The sequence below is a fragment of the Colobus angolensis genome, unplaced genomic scaffold, assembly GCF_000951035.1.
Source record: "Colobus angolensis palliatus isolate OR3802 unplaced genomic scaffold, Cang.pa_1.0 Scaffold221, whole genome shotgun sequence".
NCBI classification, from domain to species: Eukaryota; Metazoa; Chordata; class Mammalia; order Primates; family Cercopithecidae; genus Colobus; species Colobus angolensis.
In genome coordinates this window covers 1,086,185-1,092,184 of record NW_012115389.1, presented here as the reverse complement: position 1 = coordinate 1,092,184, position 6,000 = coordinate 1,086,185, and positions in this window count along the sequence as shown.

Below are 6,000 nucleotides of genomic sequence, written 5' to 3'. Positions count from 1 at the left end.
AATAAGAGCCTAGAGTCAGGGGACCTTAACTAATTAATCCTCCTGCTCATCTGTGGGGAGCAGGCAAGGCGTTTATTTACCGTTTCTGTACCACATCAGTCCAATACATGAAAGATGATTCCGAAGATTACTTTAAACTCTAAAATACTATGATCATTAACGTTGTTATTGTTATCTTATTGTTATCACTTAAAAGCCCTTAACTGCCTTCTATGAAATATTTCGGAAAGCAAACCATATATAATCTCCCAAATTTAGATTACTGCAATATAAAATACATGATATTTATAAGGATCTCGGGAAAAGAGAGAGATAATTTCTGAACTGAAACTGTAGCCTTAGCTATGGTTATAAAATGCTGAGTGAGCTCCTAAACTGAGGATTAAAGTCTTTTCTGGCTTCTGACACATCATGATTGATTCAGAGAAGTGCACATAACTCAAACTGGAGGATTGGGAATAAAATGTGGGTGTTGCAGTAACTGTAGAAGCAAGTGGGAGAGAATTATTGATTGGCCACAACATGAATTGCATTGTATTATGTGCTTTGGATATTTGGGATTTTACTCAGAGAGAGAAAGGTTTTAGTCTCATAAAAGTGTAACATAAGATCTATCCTCTAGAAAAGAGTAACATTTTCCAATTACCTTATACATAAAGGTAAAATGTATATAGGGAGATTGAATATGGCCTGTTGGCCAGAAGAAATGGCTAATTATAGCTAACACATTGCAGTGCCCATACTAGTTTACCAGGGATGCCGTAACAAAGTACCACAGACTGGGTGACTTGAGCAACAGGAGTTTATTTTCTCATAGTCCTGGAGGCTGAAAGTCTGAGATCAAGATGTTGGCAGGGTGGGTTCCTTCTAAGGGCTGTGAGGTAATCTGTTCCAGGTCTCTCTCCTTAGCTCCTAGATGGCCGTCTTCTTCCTGTGTCTTCATATCCTCTTTCCTCTGTGTGTGCCTGTGTTCAAACTCCCTCTTGCCTAATATTGAATTAGGGTCCATTCTAATGGCCTCATTTTAATTGAATTACCTCTCTATCGACTGTATCTTCAAACACAGTTACAATCTGAGGCACTGGGGTTAGAAATTCAGCATGTGAACTTTTGAGGCACACGATTCAGCCCATAAGAGTACCTAACCAGGAAGTGCAAAGCCCTTTGCTAAAAACTTTATATAAGTTAACTCATTTAATTTGTTCACAACCTTGTAAATTCTATAATTATCCATAGAAGTTATGTAATCTGTTTCAACAAGGAAGTGGCAAAACAAAGATTTTAACTCAGTCCATATGGTTTCCAAGTATTTGCTTTTAACGGAAATTTGGCAGACCCTAGTTTAAAGCGACCTCATTCTATTTCCTCTTCCTAGGTACAAAGGAACTACTTTTCCCATTTTTTTCTTGCAATGAGTTTGGAGCCACATGACAGAGATTTGGCGAGTGGAATGTGAGTTCAAGGGACGAATGCTACCTTTAGATCTGAGACTCTAACATACCCCAAATCATCATCCTTGCTCTCTCTCTCTTTTTACTCCTTAGTCCTACTGAACACAGAGCAGTGGAGAAACTCAAGGAGGCCCAAGGAGTGTGGCGGCCCAGCAGGATGACAGGTCCTGGGAGCCCTGAATTGCCGCATGGAGAGATGATTAAAAAACAAATGAATTGGCCAGGTGCAGTGGCTCATGTCTGTAATCCCAGCACTTTGGGAGGCCAAAGTGAGCGGACCATGAGGTCAAAAGATCGAGACAATTGGCCAACATGGTGAAATACTGTTTCTACTAAAAATACAAAATATTAGCTGGGTGTGGTGGTGCACGCCTCTAGTCCCAGCTACTTGGGAGGCTGAGGCAGGAGAATTGCTTGAAACCATGAGATAGAGGTGGCAGTGAGCTGAGATTGCGCCACTGCACTCCAGCCTGGCGACAGAGCGAGACTCCATCTCAAAACAACAGAAAAAACGAAAAACAAAACAAAACAAAAAACAACAAATGAATTGTAACATGAGCGAGAAATAAAGCATTATTGTACTAAGCTACTGAAATTCTGGAGTTAATTATTATATTAGTTAAAATCAATTACCCTGACCAGTAACCATGAAAGCATAGAAGTAAAAGAGCTAAAGTTTAGAGAAATTAGGTGATTTTTTTTTTTTTTTTGGTCAGAATATGTAAGCTATATTCTGACAGTTAAGAAAAGTGGAATTAAAAATATATTGTCATTATAAGGCTTGACATCTGTAAGACACCTACTACAAGATTAATTTCACATTCCAGTTTTGCTCTCAATGAAATTATTTCTTAAGAAAAATTTTTATTTTTGTGGCACATAATTTAAATTTATGGTTATGGAGGATAGACACTTTGGGCTATTTTGATTGTACAAAAATTTTAAAACTTACCTAACTTAATCCTAATTCAAAACATGCTTATGGTGAACAGTTTAAAATCAAATATTAAATTAAGCATCAAGTTCAATGATGAAATGTTGATATTTGGTCATATGAGGTCTCAAATCAAGATTTTATCTTTTTTTAAAGAAAATTGCATTGAGCTATAAAATTAGAAAAAGGAGAAATTGGAACAGCAATGAGAATTTTCATCATCATGACATTATTGTAAAATATCATTTTATTTGAAGTAATATTTTTTAAGAATAGAAAAAAATGTGTTTCTTTCCTGTTTAGAAACAAAAGCCAGTTTAAAAATATAGTCCAAGAGAGATAATAGTTGAATGGGTACTTGGAATATTTCCCTCTCCTTTCTACAAACTAGAAAAAATTGACAAATTAGGCAAAATATATATTTCAAAGTAAAGGAAAAGAAGGAATCCCATGGAGTGTGCTAGAATTGTATGGTCAAATTATGTAGAGGTGACACTGAAGCTGGGGACTTTCCAAGGCAATTTTCCAGCTTTCCAATGTTGTAAGTTAAATATGTTGCTGTTATGACTTTAAGCAAATGTTATCATTTAGAGTAATTAAGAGTTAAGAAAAGAAAGTATTTGTATATTTATTTGTTGCTGAATACTTTTCCTTTCTTTATATAGATACGAGTTTCTCATTTATATAATCTTCCTTATGCCTGAGAACTTTTTTTTTTTTTTTTTTTTGGGACGGAGTCTAGCTCTGTCGCCCAGGCTGGAGTGCAGTGGCATGATCTCTGCTCACTGCAAGTTCCGCCACCCGGGTTCACGCCATTCTCCTGCCTCAGCCTCCTGAGTGGCTGGGATTACAGGCGCCCACCACCACGTCTGGCTAAATTTTTTGTATTTTTTAGTAGAGACGGGGTTTCTCCGTGTTAGCCAGGATGGTCTCGATCTCCTGACCTCATGAGCCGCCCGCCTAGGCCTTCCAAAGTGCTGGGATTACAGGAATGAGCCACCACGGCTGGCCCTGAGAACTTCTTTTCACATTTCTGATACTACAGGTCTGCTGGCAATAAATATCTTTTTAAGAATTATTACTTTGGATATTGAATTCCAGGTTGGTAAGATACTACGTTGGTGTAAAAGTTACTGCATTTTTTTTTCCATTGAAAGTAATGACAAAACCCCCAATTATTTATGCAGCAACCTAAGATTTTTTTCTTTCAACATTTTAAATATTTCAGTCCACTCTTTCTCTCTCCCTTTCCCCCCCACCTTCATGGTTTCTAATGGGAAATATGCTGCAATTCCTACCATTGTTCCTTTCTGAGTAAGACATTTTCCCTCTGGCTTCTCTCAGGATTTTCTCTTTGCCCTGGTTTTCTGCAGTTTGAATATGGTATACATATATGTCATTTTTTGTTTTGGTTTTTGTTATTTACGTTGTTTGCTTTTCTCTCATCTCCTTGGGTCTCTTGTCTCCTATCTGTTGATAATTTTGGAAATATTTCTTCTGCTCTGTTTCATCTTTTCTCTTATTCTGGTATTCCAATTATATGTATTTTGTAATTTTTGAAATTTTGTCTCAGTTCTTGAATGTAGTGTTCTGATTGTTTCTTACTGTTTTTCTTTGCATTTCACTTAGAGAAGTTTTTATTGACTTACCTTTGAGCTCACTGAATCTTTTCTATTCTACGTAGTCTATTAATTAGTCCATTTAAGACAATTTTCATTTCAGGTGCTGTGTTTTTGATTTCTAATATTTCCTTTTATTGTTGGAATTTCCATCTCTGCTTATATTATGCATATGCTTTTGCATATTATCTGTTTTTCCCATCAGAGCCCATATTAATCATAGTTACTTTAAATTGCCTAATAGTTTCAGTGTTTGTATTTTATGAGAATGTGACTGTGATGATTGCTTTATCCCTTCATACTGTTTTCCATCTTGCTTTTTTGTCATGCCTTGTTATTTTTTATTGAAATTCAGACTTATTAAATTAAATAGACTGAGGTAAATAGTCCTTTAGCGGGAGGATTTATGCTAATTTGGCCGGCAGTTTTTCTGTGTTTAGTGATTGTTGTAGCTTTGGATACCAGAGGATACAATTTTGTCCAGTGTTTTTGTTTTAATCTCTCTTTGCCCTGGTTCTTCCCGAAACACTTCTCAGAGAGTCTGTGCTGGCAGCTCTTACACCTTAATCCACTATGCACTTTTCTGGATCCCTATTGGTAGGGTTATAAGGAGTGGGAGGTGGGGAGTGTTCTTTGCCAGTTCAAGTAAATTGCAGTCACTTAGTGGGCCTATGTGTAGGACTATAGTCTTCACATGTGTTTCAATCTCTCCTCTAGTAGTAGAGCTGTTTTGGGCCCTGCCCACTACTCCCTTCCCTGGCTGTCACGTTACCAGTGGGTTTCCTTGAATGCCTGACTCCCACTATAGATGTTTCTTGAACTTCCTTAGCTAAGAAAGAAAGACCAGAAGAGGCAAGGATGGGAAGAACGGCCCTTCCTCCAGCTCAGATAAGATTTCAGAATTGTACTTTTGCAAGGTCCTTTCCCCTGGAGATTAGGTCTTTGCCAAGAAGAAGGCTCTGAAAATGTTTCAAAATAGCTATTCTTGTTCCCCTCCTCCTGTCAGGGCCACACGGAGATCATTGTGGGATCCTCACCGTTAGAACTTGGGATGGTCCTGATGAGAAAGCCAATGAAAGTGTATGAGGCCCTCTAAAACTACACTTTGCAGAGTTTGTCTCATGCTGGCTCTCACTCAGCCTGAGCAATTCACACATTTAAGATTTATAGCTCTGTTGGCTTTCGCTGCAGGCAAGTGGCCTTTGGTTGCTATATATCCCTGGAAATACCTGCCTTTTTAGATTTAGAGTAGTGATTTGACCTGGGACCTCAGTTTTCTTATGGGATCAATAAAAACAATTGACTTTCAGGTTTTACTTGTTGTAGGGATGGGAGTAATGACTTCTAAGCTCTTTATGTATCAAAGTTGAAGTTGACAATAGCTGTCTTTAAGTTTAGGAAATGTTTAAAAAGTTTACAATAACTTATATCGAAGACTCAACTATTTATTAACAAATAAGTTTGTGAAGTTGAGGTTTAAATGGACCTTTAATAATATAGGCAACTCCTGATTTTATTTCCTAACTCCTAATTATATTTCTGGTACTGAAAATATTTTAATCAGAAAATAGCATTATTCAAAATGTATAAGTTGACCTTGGTTTGCCTTTTCAATCTGTGGAATGTAACACATTATGATGGGATTTCCCACCACAGCAATAGTTGTTTTTTTTTTGACACGGACTCTTGCTCTGTTTCCCAGGCTGGAGTGCAGCAGCACAATCTTGGCTCACTGCAACCTGGGATTCCAGACGTGCGCCACCACGCCCAGCTAGTTTTTTGTATTTTTAGTAGAGATGGGGTTTCATCATGTTGACCAGGTTGGTCTCAAACTCCTGACCTCAAGAGATCCATCCACCTCGGCCTCCCAAAGTGCTGGGATTACAGGCGTGAGCCACCATGCCAGGGAAGCACCACATTTAAAAAAAGAAAACATTGCTAGAAGCATATATATGTTAGTCTCATAAAATGTTATATTTTATTCTTTTTCTCAGAA